This window comes from Lactuca virosa, chromosome 7 (assembly GCF_052849685.1).
Source record: "Lactuca virosa cultivar CGN04683 chromosome 7, Lactuca_virosa_CGN04683_v6, whole genome shotgun sequence".
In the NCBI taxonomy this organism is placed as follows: domain Eukaryota; kingdom Viridiplantae; phylum Streptophyta; class Magnoliopsida; order Asterales; family Asteraceae; genus Lactuca; species Lactuca virosa.
This window is the reverse complement of record NC_136432.1, coordinates 208544402-208564526: the sequence shown is the minus strand read 5'-3', so window position 1 is coordinate 208564526 and position 20125 is coordinate 208544402.

The window sequence follows — 20125 nt, the reverse complement described above, 5'->3', positions numbered from 1 at the left end:
GTAGAAGAATGGAATGCACATCACCAACCGAACTTCTAACCACTTCATGCTCAAATTTTAACTCTTCAATCTCCTTAGTTGCAGCCTTGAGCTTCAGATTCTGAATTTTAAGCTGAGAAGTTCGCTTATCCAGCTCATCCATAATCTTGTTTTCGATAGCAAGTTCAGCTTCAAGTTGAGTGAGACGTACATCAACTGAAGTGTGAAGCTCAGTGTTAGCAGCCTGAATTGCTTGGCGAGCTTCCTCAAAATGCTTCTTTTCAGCCTCCAGTGAACGCGTAAGATTATCAACCGAAGCGTTCACTATTTGAGCATTCTTCTGAGCGGCAGCTTGGAGAGAATCAAGAAATATTTGTAGTTTTTCGACATTTGCAGTCGTTTGCTTGCAATCCTTGGTGGAGGCTTCGACTGCAAGGGAAGCTTTCTGACATGTGGAGGTTGAGGCTTCAATGACTTTAACAACATTAGAGATGGAAGTGTCATGCTCTTTGACAAATGTTGCCAACAGAGCCTTGATTGCTGCTTTTGAATATGCACTGCCGGAAGAGGAAGATATCAGTTGGTCAAGTTTGTCATTTATGGCCTTGAGATGCTTCTTTGTAACAGGAGCGTCATCATCATCATCACTCTGTACCCGATAAGGACTAAAGTAAACAAAGTCGAATTCCATGTCTTCTCCGCTAAGAACAGGTTTAGATTCATGTGAAGGAGGTGGGGATAGAGGTGCTGAGGTAATTGGTGGATCAGAACCGAAAGTAGATGCCCCCGTATCAGATATGTTGACACGAACAGTAGGTTCGGTTGGAGAAGTAGTAGTGGTAGTAACTGTAGTGAACAAAGGGGTTGGAATTGGAATCGAGGTAGTAGGGGTAGATGAGATGGGTGGAGGAAAGGGAGCAATAGTAATAGGAATTGAGTGTGTAGGAGAATGAGGAGGTGAGTTTCGGTTACTTTCATTAGTTGGTGAGGGTGGAGGCGAATTACCTCTAGGCGGAGTTTCAGTTTGAGATAAGTCGTCTTCAGTCGACTCGGGGTCTGGTTGTGCGTCAGATGGAACATACTCGGAGTCACTGGAAGATGGAGAAGGAGACTTCGACCTGTGAGCTTTCATCTTGATCTTTCGTTTCTTTGGAGCAGTAGGCGCTGCGTGTTCAGACTTGTATTTCTTGGGAGTAGAAACTTTGGAGGATTGACCGTCCTTTTCCCCTTTTCGATCAGGCTTCTTCCTTCTTTTCACCGGTTTATCTACAGCGTCTAGCGAGCGTTGCATTTCTGGAGTAAGCTGCCGTGGCCCTGTAGGGGTTAGCTTCTTTTACTCAGTGATGACATTGACATTGCTTTCATTGGAAACACATCTGTACATAGATTCCGGAACCGAACCAATGAAGAGAAATTTGGAGGGATCTGAGACAAGGATCCTCGTCGTGTGAAACGTAGCAATAGATAACATCAATGAATTTGCCATTGTTGGAACATGGAACTTTTCCATCGCCCAATTAGTGACTAGAGTCCAAAACCTAGCACATGAGATTTCAGAGTACCTTGAAGAAGAGCTTATACTCTGAACCAGTTGAGACTAGAGGATTGATCCAAAATCCACGTTAACCCCATGGTAAAGACCATAAAGAAGGGTCATGAACGCTCTGCTAGATCCATCAGAACCTGCAACCCTCTCTGATAAACCCTTAGAGAGGAGGGTAAATAGACCTAGACCGTTCCACCGAGGAGGAAGACAAGATTGCTTGAACTTGGTGACAGTGGTGAGAATCTCAGTATACCCCATATCATAGAACATCGAGAACAGTTGAGTAGTGGTAATGGAATCAGGTTTAATCATGGAATTGGCGACAGCAAGGTGTAGCAATAAACAAAACCTAGCTTTTGAAATCGACGTCTTTTGATTGACGATCTTAAAGAAGATACGCTCCTTAGCTTTATCGTAGAGAGCGGTTGAGTAGACTTGAGAGAGCAACGACATTGGAACGCTTTCAACCTGTGTGAGAGCAACCACCAGCGGGGAATACTTGAGACATTCGACCACATGAATCATGTACGAATCATAGACGAATGGGTTCAGTTCGATGATAAGATTCTGATTGGGTTTGATGGTCAGAAGAGATGACTGAGCAGTTTGTTCATAAACAGAGGAAGATTCAGCCATTGTTGCAGGTGTGAAGAAGAAGATGAATAGTAGAAAATCGCCGATTTGATCTTGAGAGAGCGGAGAATTGGTAAAGTAACCCAAGAGGTGTGAGAAAACCTTATATACCATCGCCAGGAGAGAGAAAAATCCACAGTAATGATTCGACTATCTTCTGAATCGACGCCTGAAAAAGCGTGATTTGACAGCTGGGTTTCCCTAGGAAGACGTCATCAGGCGTGATATTAGGTGCCGTTTCAAATTCACGTGTCTTTCCATCCTTATCTCCTGTTCAAATTCTGAACCGTTTCAAATTCATGCTGACTCACACTTATCTTTTTAAATAAATCAACGCCACCATAAAGAACCGAAGCTATATGTCTGAAAATAGCTTATTAGCAACCGAACAAGAGTTTGGAAAAATCATAAAGATTTTCGTGCAAGATAGTTTGAAAGATAAAGAAATAAAGCAAAATTTATGTGAGATATTAGTGATGTCAATCAAGACATGAAGCAGTTGATCCCGGGCACGAATCTCTTCCTTCAAAGTCAAGAGAGACTTCGAAGTGCTTGTGTGGTTCCCCGTGAAAATACGATCAAATACTTGTTAAGAAGCATTGAAAGGCATCTTTTTATTATAAGTCTATTGATGGTGGTTGAGGTTCAATCCATGCTTTGGTTCTTGATATAAGACCGAAAATGGACGAAGTACTTGTGAGACCGATGTAGCCTGTTAAACAAGTAGGTTTGTTCATTTTTCAGTGACTTGTTGATAGTTGTTTTTAGAAAACCCAAAAAAATTAAAATGGATCCGTTGGGAAGAAAAGCCTTGGTAATAGACGTTTTCATAAGGACCTCTCAAAAAGAAAAAGGGATTTCAGGTGACATTCCACAAGAGTGGTCTCGTTAAATCATGGGTGAAAGCTAGAACGTTTGATTGTTCACCGTCAATTCATTAGTGGTGTTGGATTTTGGGTTTCACTCAGCTCGTGGTAGAACGAAACTAAGATCATGAACACAGATGTTGTGTAACCATAAACCTCAGTGGTAATATCTGAGAGTCTCAAGGGTTACGTTGATGAACCGAGAGTAAATGGAGAAAAATGGTAAGGGGGGTAAAGAACTGAAAGCACCTATGCTATAGAGTAAGGACCGAGCAGACAACTCTTAACTCAAAATGAGGCGAGTTAGGTGGCTCATGACATAAGTGATTTTATCAGCCTGATTGGGAAGATTTGAGTTGTGTAAATCAAATCAGGAAGGCTACACTTGAAATCGTTGAGGCTTTGGTCGACATATAGCAACATGCTTCTAGGGACACTTAGCTAGTACTTAGAGAAAGAAATGTATACCTGTCCCAAGTCCATCATTTGAATGATCGAAGATACCTTTCAGTGATATTTTGGAATTTTGAACTTTAATGATAAGTAACATAAACAAAACAAAAGAAAGAAAAATATTTTTTGGATTTTATGAATTTTCTGAAAAAGAAACAGAAAGAAAAAAAATATTTTTGCTTTTTATGAATTTCTGAAAAAGAATTAAAAACAGAAAGGAAAATATTGTTGAATTTTATGAATAGACACGAAGATAGAAACGACATAAACAATGTACAAACTATACAACCGAAAACGTCACCTAAAAGTAGTGAAGCGAAATAGACCGAGCATTCGGTTCGTTTCGGTTCCCAAAAATTCAGGAGCCGAAATAGACCGAGCGTTCGCTCTATTTCGCGTTCGGTTCATTTCGGTTCCCAAAAATTCAGGAGCCGAAATAGACCGAGCGTTCGCTCTATTTTGCTTGGATAAATTTTAATGAGGTGAAAGCGATTTTTGTACTGACTCAGCTTCCATAATTACTAAGCCTTGTAAAATTTTGTTAAAGCTTAATTCCGGTAAGGCTTTTGTAAAGATGTCAGCCAGTTGATCAGTGGTTCTAACAAAATGGATTTCGACATTACCATCCTCCACATGATCCTTGATGAAATGATACCTCAGTGCGATATGTTTCATTTTTGAGTGTTGCACTGGATTGTGACATATCCTTATTGCGCTTTCAGAGTCACAATACAAAGGGATTTTCTTCATGTTCAGGCCATAGTCTCTCAGTTGACTTTGTATCCATATGACATGTGAGGTACAAGACGCTGCAGCTATGTATTCGGCTTCGGCTGTGAAAAGAGACACACATGTTTTCTTCTTAGATTGCCAGCTAACGAGTTTGTCGTCAAGAAACTGACAGCCGCCAGTAGTGCTCTTTCGGTCCAGTCCACATCAACCTAGATCGGCATCCGAAAACGCTTGTACAAAGAATCCTGAATTCGCCGGATACCATAAACCGAGAGATGAGGTTCGCTTCAGATATCGAAAAATATTCTTCATAGCCATCATGTGGGGTTCGCGTGGATTAGCTTGAAACCTGGCACAATAACAGACAGAAAACATTATGTCTGGTCGACTAGCTGTCAGATACATTAAGGACCCTATCATTTGATGATAGAGGGTCATATCAACAGCTGGTTTTTCCAGAGAAGGTGTTAACTTCGTGCCAAACGCCATAGGAACCTTCACTTTTGATTCTGCGATCATTCCAAACTTGGCTAGTAAGGTCTTGGTGTAGGCCTCTTGATTAATAAAAATACCTTCGGGTCCTTGTCTTATATTCAAGCCAAGGAAAAAGTTAATAGGACCCATTGAGCTCATCTCAAACTTAGTCTCCATCAACTTCCTGAATTCAGCTGTGAGGCTAGGATTCGTGGAACCGAAGATGATATCATCGACATAAATTTGGACGATCATAAGGTGGTCACCTTCTTTCTTACGAAAGAAGGTTGGGTCAACCGAACCTTGTTTAAACTTAGACATTTTTAGAAATCGAGTAAGTGTTTCATACCATGCCCTAGGAGCTTGCTTCAGACCATAAACCGCCTTGTCCAGAATATAGCAATGATCTGGAAATTTTTCGTTCACGAAACCAGGTGGTTGCTCTACGTACACCGTCTCTTCTAATTCTCTATTTAAGAATGCACACTTGACATCCATTTGGAAAACTTCAAAGTTTTTGTGAGCAGCGTATGCCAGAAAGATCCGAACTGATTCTAGCCTTGCTACAGGAGCGAAGGTTTCTTCGTAATCTATCCCTTCTTCCTGACAATATCCCTTGACCACCAGCCTCACCTTGTTGCGAATAACATTTCCTTCTTTATCCAGCTTGTTCCTAAATACCCATTTTAACCCAACCACAGATGCATCCTTTGGTGTGGGAATCAGTCTCCAGACACGATTTCGCTCAAACTCGTGGAGTTCGTCTTGCAGTGCCTGTACCCAATCGGAGTGATCGAGTGCAGCCGAAACCGTTTTTGGTTCAACTTTGGAGACAAATGAATTAAACATGCAAAATTCCACTTTGGAGAATAATGCAGTTTGTTTCGCTTTCAGTTAAGAACGGGTGAGAACTCTTTCCGATGATTCACCAATGATTTGAGTTTCTGGATGATCTTTTGTCCATTTGGTGAGAGGAGGGTAATTTGGATCATAGGAGGGATCCAGTTCAGCATTTACTTCTTCTTCGAATTCTGACTGTGTATCATCATCTTCATTATTTGTATTAACATTCTCCCCCTCAAATGATGAAACAGTTTCGGCTTCAGGCTCAGAATTCTCCCCCTCGATTGGACGTTCAGTGGGTATGGTGGTTGATGGATTCTCCCCCTGGATAGCAGAATGGGAAGATTCACTCGGCTTTTGAGATTTTTCCAATTCTTGAGATCCACTGGAACTGGAAGGTTACCTTTCCACGACTTTAGCAGCTTCATCAATCACCTTCTTCATATTATCTACTTCGTTGTTAGCTGCTGTCGCTTCAGAGAGAATAGCGGTCTCTGGTTCATCAAAGAGCTTCACATACTCTTCAAATAAGTTGGAAATGGGAATCGACACTTGACCAGTTTGAGGAAAGATTTCATCTGTTGGTTCTTTGCCTGATGCGAGTTTCTTCACGTAGTTATCATCAAACGACACGTAATATGTTTCTTCGATTTTCTTTGATCGTTTATTCAGAACCCTGTATGCTTTTGAAGTAAGCGAATACCCAAGAAAGATTCCTTCGTCTGCCTTTACATCAAATTTGTTTCGGTTCTCTTTAGAATTGAAGATAAAGCATCTTGAATCGAACACATGGAAAAACTTGACGTTAGGATTTCGGTTGTTTAGAATTTCATAAGGAGTTATTGTGAAACGCTTGTTGTGTAAAGACCGGTTCTGGGTGTAGCAAGCAGCAGCAATAGCATCAGTCCAGAAATACAAGGGCAACGAGGCGAAGCTGAGCATGGTTCGGGCTGCTTCACACAACGAGCGATTTCGCCTTTCAACGACCCCATTTTGTTGTGGAGTATAGGGAGCAGAGAAGTTGTGAGACACCCCCTTTTCAACAAGAAATTCTTCAAACACTTGGTTTTTGAATTCCAACCCATTATCGCTACGAATATTTCTAACCACCTTTCGCAATTGCAGCTCTACTTGCTTTATGAAGACTTTTAGCTTAGGCGTTGCATCGGATTTCTGTTTAAGAAAGAAAACCCAGGTGAAATGAGAAAAATCATCAACTATGACAAGTATATATTTGTTACCACCGATGCTTTCAATAGCCGAAGGTCCACACAGATCAATATGTAGGAGCTCAAGCGGTTCGATGATCTTTGTGTTAACACGAGTTGGATGACTTTTCCTACTTTGCTTTCCCATTTCACATGCAGCACACAAATGTTCCTTGTCAAACTTGAGAAGTGGAAGTCCCCGCACATGATCACCAAGAACCAGCTTGTTGATGTCTTTGAAGTTAAGGTGTGAGAGCCTTCGGTGCCACAACCAACTTTCGTTAGAATGAGCTTTCGTTAGTAGGCATACAGATGGCTTCCCTCGTATTGGATTAAGGTTCAATGGATACATTTCGCCTTTTCTTTGAGATTTTAGCAGAACTTCCGACCCTTCATCATCGAACGAAACCTTCAGTCCGGTTCCCACCACCAGTTGTGAGACACTGATGAGATTGTGTTGTAAGCCTTCTATATATGCCACCTTTCTGATCGAGAAATCTCTATTTGTGATCATTCCATAGCCTTTTATTGTGCCAAAAGAATTGTTCCCATACTTGACACATCCACCATCCTCCAGAGCCCGAAACTCCCGCAGCTCTTCCCTTCTCCCAGTCATGTGACGTGAGCAGCCACTGTCTATATACCATTCATCATCGAACTGCTCGTCACAAATAACCTGCAAAAATTAAGCAGATTTAGGAACCCAAAGTTTCTTGAGTCCTTGTGAGCCTTTTACTGAACAGGGAATAGTAAGAGAAGAATCAACCAAAAAAGTTCGTTTTATTAAGGTGGTTTCATCTTTTCTTTTGATTGTGAAAATTTTGATTTTGTTAGTTTTTATTTCTTTGGCTTCAGACTTTGGAATTGTGTTCATTTTGTTCATAAACTTTTGGTTATGTTCCCAAGAGTTAGCAGCCGTTTTCTTTGTCTTCACTTCATCTTCCGAGACCAGCTTCCCTTTTCCCTTTATATCCACTTTTGGATTTTGCTTCGAGTGAGAGGGATGAGTTTTAGGAGCGAAACTTGGTTTTAGGTTCTTTCTGTATAAATATGGAGAACCGAAACCACCCTTTTGGGTTTGTTTGCTTTCAGTTTGGGAGCCGAAACTACTCTTTCGACTCGCTTGATTGCAGGAATGGCATTGAGTGCAAGGAGTAGAGTTTCGCTTTGATTTTGCTTCATCGGTAAGGAACGAAGATTTGTCTGAGTGAACATAATTAGGGTTTTGGGACTTCCAAAACTACTTCCTTTCAGAGAGATTCTTCCTATATCTCCTATTTCGTTGATGTTTCTTCTCTGACCACTGCTTTGGCGTTTTATGGATATTAGCCTTGGGTCTCGGTTTTTCATCACGAGTTTCGCTCTCTAGCGAGGAGGTTTTGCTTGTCGTCTTGACTGGCTCTCTTGGAATCTTTTTGGTTCCACTTGCCCTTGGCACATCAAAATGTGTAGGCTTATTAAGTGGTTCTGCCACATATTTGCCTTTCACCCTCCATGATGTTTTCTTAAACAGACCAATCGTTTCATCAGCATTGTCGATTGGGGCTGACCAGAAATGCTCCTCGCAGCCGTCAGCATTGTCCTCGTTTACTATAGCGGTCAGCTCGGCTGTTTGCTGCTGTGTGACTCCCGTAACTGCATAAACCTGATTTGGTGTGGTTTGAACCTTTTGATATACCACAACCTTTTCTTTCAGAATTTTGGATTTATGTTGGGATAAACGAGCATGTACTTATGGTCTTTGGACTTATGTTGGGATAAACGAGCATGTCCTTATTAAATTCAGAAGTATTTTCTACATCAATTTTGTTTTCCGAACTTAACTTGGTATTCAATGAGTCAAACTTCTGCATGGTTTCAGTTTTAATTTTCAATTTGTCATTTTCGTCCAAAAGGTTCTTAAGCATGTCCTTATGGTCTTTGGACTTGATGAAGGACTCGACTTTGTCAAGACCAATTCTGTATGCTGATGAAATATCATCGGAAGATACGACAGCTTCACAGTTATATTCATCAGCATCAATTTCATCCTCCTTAAAATCAAGGAAGGGTAGAATCATACCATGAATTTTCTTGCCTATTTCACAATTCAAATGCAGTTGGGTAATATTTGAGTATAAACGCTTAGCAATGAAACAGAAAACATTTCTCTGTTTTAAAAGCTTTAAATTATCCCTTTGCAAATAAATTGTTTCATCCTTAATCTTAACTAACTCGATATCCTTTTGCTCTATCCAGATCCATCTCTCCTCACTCTTCCAAGACACCCTGCTGAGTTGATCAGTTAGTTTAGAGTTTGTTAAGCGATTCTGTGTTAAACTGCCACTTAAACTAGAAAATTTAGATTTTAATTCGTTCAGTTCTTTTTCATAGTTAGTGACAGGGACTTTTAATGATTCGAGAATTGATGGTACCTTCTTGATCAACTGGTCGCATTCGTTGATCTGCCCGCCAACAGGTTTGGCAGCGAAGCATCTGTCTTCTCGCTCCCTTGCTTCATCACAACCTCCGTCAGTAGTATAGCCTCTCATCTGTGACACTCTAGTAGTCACCATCAAGCACTTCCCTGCACTTTCGGTTTCAGCTTCTTTTGCAACGAAAGTCCTGCCATGTGTGGGTTTACGGACTTCTTCATCCTCAGATTCTGTAGACCAGACTTCCACACAACCAAACTCATCGTCCACGAGATTTTCCTGCATAATTAAAGCATTCATAGTGTTGTTAGCAGCAGCTTTCTTCTTCTTTATTTCTTCTAGCTTTCGCAGGTAGTAGGCTTCATCGTCTTCATTCTCGTTCTTTTCTGACATCTTTCTCAAGACACAATCTTTGGCAAAGTGATTTTTGCCTTTGCAGAATTGACAATCAAATCCAGAGTCACCAACAAGCTTACTTTCCTTCTTCGGTTCTTCATGCTGAGGAGAGTTCTTCAGTTCCTCCTTTGCTTTATCCGAACTGTAGTTTCCTTGCCAGTATCGGTTCTTTGAGTTAGGAAACTTTCTACGCACAAACTTCTTTGGATTGGAGATCATCAAAGCGTATTCTTCATTGGTTAGATCAAATTCTGACAGATCTAAATCCTCTTCTTCTTCAGCCACGTTCTTTCCTTTTGATATGAGAGTTAAAGATCCCATGCTTGAAACCACATTCGTTTCTTTGGTCAATGCACTTTCGTGTGATTTTAGAATCCCCACTAGCTTCGCCAAGGAGTAATTTTTGAATTGTTCATGAGCTTTCACTGTTGACACCACCGCCATCCATTCGGTTCTTAATCCATTCATGAATGTGACCTTTTGCTCAATTACCTTCCTTTCTATGCCATGCTTTATCATTTTGCTTAGAAGATGATTGAACCGATCAAAGGCTTAAATGAGCTTCTCTTCTGGTTTTTGCTTGAAGTCTCCAAACTATGAAAGCGGTAAAGTTTGGATAGAATGCTCAAGATCTTCATATGTGGAATATAACTCCTTCAATCTAACCCATATCTCGTGCGCCGTCGAGCATGAACTGACCAGCCGGAATGTGTCAGATTGCAGGGCGAATGTGATCATTCTTAGTGCTTTAATGTTGCTCACAAGCTTTTCCTTCTCGTCTTGAGGAACATCCTTTACATCAACCACGAGTTGGTTGTACTCCTTTTGCGTCTTGATTGTTCAGTTTGTGCCAGAGTGAACAAACGGACCTATAGTAATCGCTTCCCAGATTAAGTATCCATTATCTTCTGAACCAATCACATAGTCTTCAAAGTGATGCGTCCAGACTTCATAGTCTTGAGTATATAGGATAGGAATCCTGGTGGTTGATCCGATACTGTTGGAGATGTTGATTGGGTTCGTTTGTGAATCATCAAGCGACATGATTATTTTGTTTTGAAACCTGTTCAAGATCAGACTAGTAAACAAAGTTAGGGTATGATCGAAGTCTAAGAACAACGTCAATGAAGAATGACAGTTCTAGCAGAAAACGATAATAGCGGAAAACCCTAAAACCTTCTTCAACAGAAGAGAATGTATGGATTACACAGTCTCCTGCTTTGATACCAATTGATGAGTCGAGAACTCTTTAGATAGATTAGATCTTCAACAGGTCAAACCATAAGAACAACAAATACTGGAACACTCAATGAATCAATCCGTATGTCGAATGATTAAAATATAGTCACACCTCAGAAGAGCTCGATTAAGAACTTCCTCTGTAGATGTGTGCTAGGGTTTACAGTACAATGAATACGAATAATAAAGGAAGCGTTAATGACAAGGATGCATGCATGCACCTTATATACTAAACCCTAGAAAGATAAGCACTGTTGGACAGGCCCAAACCGAGAGTACATAATGAACCGAACTACAAAGGCCCAATGTCGCAATCCTTTAAACCCAACAATATTTTAATAGTGGCAGGAATTTGGTATTCTTACACTTGTGATAAGGATTAGGAATTGTGAGATGAGTATCATTGAAAATGTGTTCAATTGATCTATTTCACAAAGTAAGGACCATAGATAAACATAGTATGCATGCTTGGAGCATGGGATAACTATTGTTTCAATTCAAGTATCAAGTTGATTATCCGAAACATTATACAATGAATAATGTGTAATCGATATGGTGATTAAATAAAAAGTGGTTTATTTATACTCAAAAGTTTTGAGACCATATTGGATTCAATTATTCTTGTGTTTCACTTCGCATGTTTTGATTTCCAGAATAACTAGTTATTCAAACATCCACAGTCAATCATACTTTGGAAGTAGGTAATGGGTAAGACTGTCATGAATCTGACTGTAGATTGTCTAAAAGTGTTTAGACATAGCAAAAGTCTGTTGCAGTGTTCATGAGTGCTCCTGAAATAAGATTTGAGTATTGGATTAAACCCATGCTCACGTGAAAGTGAGCAAGTCGGTTGCACATTGACATATGTAAACGCATCAGTAACTTGGTGTTATAAAACATATTGTTGTGTGTGATTTGATGAGTAAGTACAAGCGAGCATTTGAGTCAAAGTTTATCTGACCCTAAGAGGGATAAAAGCAATATCTGTGGGCCCCTCGATGATTTAGTGATGACACCCTAAAGCGCTTGGCCAAGCCTAGACTAAGTTGATGTGTTCAATTTTAGTCTGTTGTCAGTCGTCATAAATCGGAAATCGGGAAACAACACATGAACAGAGAGTATGATTAAAATCCATGTCTCAGTTCATACGATATCTAGAATGGAGGAATATATGATCCCTTATCTAAAGGACACGTTGCTGATAAGATCAGAGTTCGACAACGACTTTTGAAAGCTACGATTACTAATCAGGTTCTGAAGTCGTACTTGCAAAATAGTTATTAGACTTATCCTAGTGGGAGACTGTTGGATTAGGTGTCTAAGCTCATAACAATTTTGGTATGTACTTGACCCGATTATGAGCATGGTCCTTTTGGGTTGCCTTCACTCATGCAACTTGATAGGATGACAATAGGAGAGAGAGAGTAGAATTTATTATATGAATAATAAATTTGTACTCAAAATGGTTTTATTAATATATTACAAGATTAATATATTATTTGGAAATCATATTATTTAATTAGTATTGATCATAAATTAATTTGGTGATCAAAAGAGACTGATTAAATAAAAGGGAACGATATTGTAATTATCGAATAATTGCTAGTTGGACTATGGATTCCTAATAGAAGGGATTGGATGAAATCTATGGAAGCACATTAAGATTTTGTCCAAGGGGCTTCTAGAAAGGGCTCCATGGATTGCTTAAGCCCTAAGCAAGGAAGTTAGGGTTTCCACCTTAAAACCCTAATAGCCTCAACTATAAATAGACCCCTTAACATGTAGAAATCGGCCCTATGTCTTCTTTGAGTTGCCCTAGCCGATTTCACCTCTCTCCTAAGTCATCTTCTTGCATTGAGTGTTTGTGACTCCATTAGAGGTGCAACACTTGGTTAACCAGTCAACTATAACCCAAATCGCATCAAACCCCTTGGCCGTCCTCGACAACTTAGTGATGAAATCGATAATGATATGTACCCATTTCCACATGGGAACCTCTAAGGGTTGTAACTTGTCATGCGGCCTCTGGTGCTCAGCCTTGACAATCCGACAGGTCAAACGTTTCTCCACATACCATGCAATCTATCACTTCATGCATGGCCACCAATAACTAACTCTCAAGTCTTGATACATCTTTGTGGCTCCAGGGTGAATCGAGAACTAGGACTTATGAGCCTCCTCCAATACTATCTGTCGAACTCTTATGAAAAAAGGCACCCATACCTGACCGCATCAGGTCAACAGTCTACGACTATTGGTAGAAAATCTAATCGATCTCACCTTTGATCCTCTCCTTCTTCCAATTCTCCCTCTTGAATCCCTCGTCTTGAGCCTCCCTTATCATCTCCAGGAGTGGGGAGTCGATGGTCATATTCAAACAGTGCTTTAGAACCGAAGTACTAGCCGCCTTGCGGATCAAAGCGTCAACGACCGCATTGGCCTTCCCTGGATGATAGGGAATTTGCAATCATAATCCTTGACTATGTCAAGCCAGCTGTGCTGCCTCATATTCAGATTCGGCTGATCCATAAGATATCTCAAACTCTTGTGATTCGTGTAGATGGTACAATGGACCCCATAGAGATAATGCCGCCAAATCTTGAGAGAAAAAACCACTGCCCCCAACTCCAAATCATGTGTTAGATACCTAACCTCATCAGGCTTCAACCGCTTGGATGCATAAGCAATGACTCTACCTATCTACATGAGAACCGCCCCTAAACATGTGATTGACGCATCACAAAATACCATAAAATACTCAACATCCTTCAAGAGGGTGGGCCTCACATAACTTCCTCTTCAAAGTCTCAAATGCCGCCTGCGGCTCAAGCTCCCTAATATGGCCATATTTAACTATATATTTTATGTGATTATCCTAATGTATTTGAGTAAAAATGTTATATTTTAATATATATATATATATATATATATATATATATATATATATATATGATACTTAATATTCTTTGAAATGTTCAATTACAATTAAAATGGGAGTTGGAATGCAAAAGGAGGAGAAAGGAGCTAAAAAGACGCAAAAAGGATGTTGTTGGACAACTTGACCCCTCACCAGTGTTTTGGTCATATCTCTTGACTCGTAACTCCGATTGACAAGATTCAAAATGTTCTAAAAAGTAGACACAATTTCGAATGACTTTGGTGTTTTGAGAAAGAGAACTAATTTGGACACAACAAATTTTGTCCATACACAACAATTTGTTCATTAAAGTATTGTATTGTATAACTCCATAAGGCATAAATTGTTGTGAATGAATAAAAATTGTTGTGTACGAATTACTTCCCTTTGAGAAAATTCTGATTCCCAGTCACCATGAAGTGGTAAATGGAAACTTCGTGATTATTGACTTGACTTGGAGAATACGGGATGTACATGAAGACCATGACGTAATGGCTATCAACCACGCCGTAGTGACATTAAAAGCTATAAATAGAGCCGAAAATTATCCTTAATGACATATCTTGAACCCTAAATCATTCCCTACGATTATAAACCTCAGATAATCCGTTTTGAGGGTCTAGAAGGCGGCCGAAGGGCCGTTAAGTTGATATGGAGCGAAGATCTGAAGGATTCGAGAGCGGATTCATGGTAGAATCATTTGGTTTGTTGTTCTGATCATGATTAGCATTCCAATGTGATTCCATATGTGTTTACTTTATGATTTGGGTGTTAAAACCTTTTGCTTTGTGTTTATGACTAGATGAATCTGTGAGATTATGGATTAATTGCTATTTGAATTGTTTATTCTTATTTAATTTATTTTGTCAAGTTTGATTGCAAGATCCATATGTGTTAAAGATTGTTACTTTATTCCATATTGCTGTATTAATAGAGTTTAGATGATCATTCTGACTGTGTTAATTTGAATCATAGTTGTCCATGATCATTGGTAATTATGACTAGAGTTAGATCAAAACCTAGGATTAGGAAATAAAGTGGTGAACTTTAATGTGTGTGCATAAGTAGGTGATCATTCTATGCATGAATTAATTCCTATGATCATTAGGATTAATAAAGATAAAATCTTGCTTAATACAAATTGAACACTGATTTGCATAATTGTTGGTTCACTTAGTTGTCTTCAAATCAAAGGATTAATAGTCTGATCACGAGGATAGTCATATTAGGAATCGGTGAATAATGAATAAATATCCATTGCACTTAGTAGTTAGCCAATATTTTGAGATGAAATCCAGTCTAAAACAAAAGTACCTTAAGAGATTTGTTTCCATTTAGTTTATCGAGATTTGTTGTTTAGCTATTTATTTAAGAATTAATTCCATAAAACCCCTATTTACTATTTTTGTGTGTTTAGTGTAACCTATAATCAAAAACTACAAATTAATTCACCACCGTTCGCTTTGTGTTCGACACCTGGTCTTACCTCAACTATATTATTGCACGATTAGGTACACTGTCTACTGTGTTTATTAATCTAGTTGCGATAAAATCAGTTTTATATATACATAAAAACACACATCACCCCCAATGAAAATCCACACCCTCCTTCGTTAGACTGTTCAGAGGAACAACAATCTTGGAGAAATCCTGAATGAATCTCCGATAATAACCGTCCAACCCTAGAAAACTCCAAATCTCAGGCGGGGACTTCGGAACCTTCCACTGTATCACTACCTCAATCTTGGCTGGATCGACCAGAATCCCATCCTGATGGACATGGTGTCCTAGAAATTGGACCTCTTGTTACCATAACTCACACTTAGAGAACTTGGCATAAAGCCTCTCCTGTCTCAATACTACAAGTAGCTAGCTCTCTATGGTGCTCCTCATGCTACTCCATGGTCTTGGAGTAGACCAGAATATCATCAATGAAGAAAATGACTGACCGATCGAGCATCGGTCTACACACCCAGTTCATTAAATCCATAAACATTGCCGGTGCGTTGATGAGCCGAAACGACATCACCACAAACTCGTAATGACCATAACGAGTCTGGAATGTTGTCTTCTCCACTTTTTCCTCCCGGACTCTCATCTGGTGGTAATCCGATCTTAGATAAATCATGGAGAACCAAGATGCACCCTATAACTGATCAAAGAGATCATCAATCCTGGGGAGTGTGTAACGATTCTTCAATGTCAACTTGTTCAACTCCCGATAATCTATACACATATGATGAAACCCATCCTTCTTCTCCACAAACAGGATCAATGCTCCCTAGGGTGAACTGCTCGGTTTCATAAAATGCTTGCCCAACAGCTCCTAAAGCTTAGAGGATAACTCCTGCATCTTTGGTGGTTCTAGGAGATACGACGCCTAAGCAATCGGGGTCACACCGGGGATCAGATCTATCCTGAACTCCACCTGCCTCACAGGTAGCACACCGGGTAAATCCTCTGGAAATACATCTGGAGACTCTCTTACCACTGGCACGTATGAAACCGAAGCTCTTCCTTCATCCCGAGTGTCAACCACATAAGCGAGATAAACCAAACATCCATGCTAAAGATACTTCCGAGCCCTAGCAGCTGAACAAAAAGTCGAACCAACCCTGGTACCCTCATCATAAATAATCAGTTCTCCCCAACTTGGGGTTTGTTAATGTATCCGACCAGGAATACGTCAAATATAACGGAGCTGTCATCTCTTAGGCGAATTAGTCAAAGGTCGACACATACCTAGCTCTGAGGACGGGTCTTCGACCTCGGCGCCTCACGTTTATTCCTTGGCGCCTAAGGGCCAAAGCCAACTCCAACACAAAACAGTACCAGTCGCCTCCCAGAGCGACAGGTGTAATGCTCATGGTGCTGGCCTATGAGAATTCTGCACCAATAACAGTTAACCACTAGTGGATCACAATCCGCTTATAGGACGCCTCCGCGTCCTGTCGGCTCAGAACGGACAAAAAGTTATTGTTGGAATCTTGTCCCCACCACGGTAGGTATAAATAGATCCCTTCTCCTCCAATAGAAGGGATCGCCTCTCTCACACTTTTCAGCTAAACCCATATCCTCTCAACTAGTTACTAACTAAACCGTCGGAGCTTCATTTCGGGATCCCCTCTCAGACGTTGACTGACGATCTTTTTCATTGTACTGTGACTCTCAGGCTTAACTCCACCAAGGTCACCAGAGATGGTGTTAAGTCCAGCGAACATATCAAAACATCCGACGCCATCCGGACGAGTACTCAAAGCTACACAACCTGTAAAATGACCTTAGATATTGGGAATGGCACATTAAAGACCCGCGCCGACAAAGGGTGGAGAAGTTATCCCGATCAGACCAATGTTGTCCCTCGAAGGCATTGGTTCGTCTGCACCGGGGGTAAAACACCCACACAAACACCATCATCACATGCATCCAGCTCAGCGGCAGAAGCCATTGCCAGTCTATGGCGTCCACCGCTCGTCGCAACAGAACACCTGGTTACAACAACCAACACAACACCATAAACGACACCCACTCGCCAGCCACATCTAGCTGATAGTAGAACGCAACCACAATCACAGAGAACAAAGACAAATACATGGTCTCCAAGCAAATCATACCTTCTTCCCAGCAACAAACGAATACTCACCAACTTTCCCCTATGGAAATCATGTACATCCCACTCTTCGTACAACAACCGATCTTCAACCCTTACTACCATCACTTCCAAGGAGTTCTCCCTCAAGTTCCTTAGTCGCAAGGACAAAATGCCCAAACAGAACTGGAGCATGGGGCAAACTCACACACACTGGAGTAGTCGGACTATAACTCACCATCCCAACAGCCCACATACACAAACACGATGTAACAACCATATGTTCCACAGACGAAGTGGTACAATCAAGGGTATAACTATGGATATGGCCATGGATACAACAATATGTACTATGTCCAGCAAAACCATGAAATCCGAAGGCTCTCCCTCCATGGACAGGCTAGTGCGAAGCGCCAGCTTTGCATGATGCCCGGAGCTCTTGCAGTACGAGATACCCAATTCAGCAATGAATCCTAATATACCCAAATACAATGGCATGATGGACCCGGACGAACACATAGATACCTGTGAATGGATGATGACATCGCTCCGAATGGACAAGAGGTTCATCTGCACGTATTTCCCCGTCAAGTTAGCAGGGAATGCAGGAAAATGGTCCAAAACGCTCCGTCTGGTAAGTATCTCAAGCTTCAAGTAATTACGATACCTCTTTCTTAACAACTTTATGCAACTTCGAAAAGGGAGAGGAGACGCAAACTCCATCATGGCGTGCAAGAAAAAGGAAGGGGAGTCGATATAGTATTTTCTTACTAAAGTGCATATTTCTGATACGTGAAGCTTCGATAAGTCTCTAACTAGACTTCTTAAGCTTATGCACCTTCATTGGGTAACTTACATGTGTGTTTAAACCCTTTCAAAACTTATAGCTATATGTCTTGAAAGTTCAAACAACTCCTTTCCATTTCTCATAATTCAAAATATGGAAAGGGATGTCGTAATCATATTATGAATTTGAGAATGCAATCAACACAACCACTAACCATGTTGATCTTTATTAGACCTTTAAAATCTACTAGCGAAAGTGTTTCCTCATAATTATTCTCATGAATTACAGTGAAACCTTTAGCCACCTATATTTTAGGGTGTATACATTCCCATCCATGTGAATTTATCGTTTCCAACATACAATCATAAGATAAGCTATAAGACCAAACCAAATTCAAATTTAGCTTTCCTTTCATGGAATGAACTTTGTTTATTCTAAATTTCTTGCTCTCTGGTAGCACAAGGGCCTACCAGTGCTTCCATGTTATTAAGCAGCTCACCCATATTGATCATTTTACTTTCACTGACCAACATGCTTTGCCTTTTGTAGTCAAATGAGAACCATATAACTCATAAGCATTTCCAACTCAACTGGAAGGTGCACAGAAACAAGAATGTGTCAACTTAACACGATAGGTTGTCAACCTCAGGTCGTGTGCTAGTGATAACTAAAAAGTTCATTGTCGACTGACTGTTGTAAGTGTCAAGATCAATAAGACTCCTACTGACATCTTGATATATAAGTTTCTCTCTCAAAGAACATTCCTTGATGACTAAAAAAATATTCAAAAGTTCGTGTGGATTCTTGACATGAAAACACTTCACAAAATAGGTCTTAGTTTATCCTTTCTTTTAACCAAAACATCACAACTTCCAATTCCAAATGTGCTAGAGTAACAAAACATTATAGCTCCACATTTGATGAGGTGTTATAAACCTACTTAGTATGAAATAATTTTTTCAAGATACGACCTGTAGTAACTAGAGCATGGCTCTAAAACTTGTTTGGAAACGAAGTATGACTCATCTCTCAATTGAACCATTTCAACAATACCTGATTCATCTTCATAGTCATATAATCTCACTAACATGTTCTATGAGGATCAATTGTGATATAGTTCCTCAATCATTAAGATGATCATAAAAACATGATGCTAAAGTACTCTCCTTTCCTTTCAGATTGGAGAAACTTTTATCTTTCTGCCTAACAAATTCTTCTTATTCATTATGCTACTCTTTGAATCTTTTCAAAGTATAAGAATTATGCTTAATCTTATAAACACAACCATATTTACTGAAACATTAGTAAATCATGATGAATAGAGTCATCATCCTTTGTGGTGAATCTGAATAGTCCATATCAACATGTACTAGATCCATTAGTCCTTCACTTGACTCACATAAACATGTGATCAATGAATTAGTCATAATTTTCCAATGAATAAGATTCTCATATACTATACAATGTGAATTGTACAACACTAAGTATTTATCCAGTTGGTGATGAGATTTCTTTTCACTTGGTCAATTATGACAATACCATAAGCGATACCATAAGAATCCAATCCACAATTAATATTGCTAATATTAGAAATGTAATCAACACTTTCATAAATGCCATTGCAAGGATATATAAAGTAAGCAAACCAGATAATTTTTTTTCAATTTTTTTGATAATAAACGAAAAATTGGAACTTGTCCTTACAATGCATAAAAAAATGAAAAACTACATTTCTAGACATCTCTGAAGAGTAATACCAATCTATTAACTTATCCTAACTCCTTATTAGCAGCTCCAAAATCTAATCATCGAACCATGTGACTGAAGTCCATTTCCTTGATCAGATTTACCACACCCTACTTAAGCTTCCTTCTTTACCTTAGATCCTGCAATAACATCAAAATGTGATCATTACATCATGTATTAAGTATCTATGAATAGGAACCCGTTAAGGTAATGGAGTTAGATAACGGATATACCTGAAGTAGAGTCACACAACTTGACTTCACTATCGCTGAGATCTTTCAGGTACTTTGGGCAGCTTCGCAA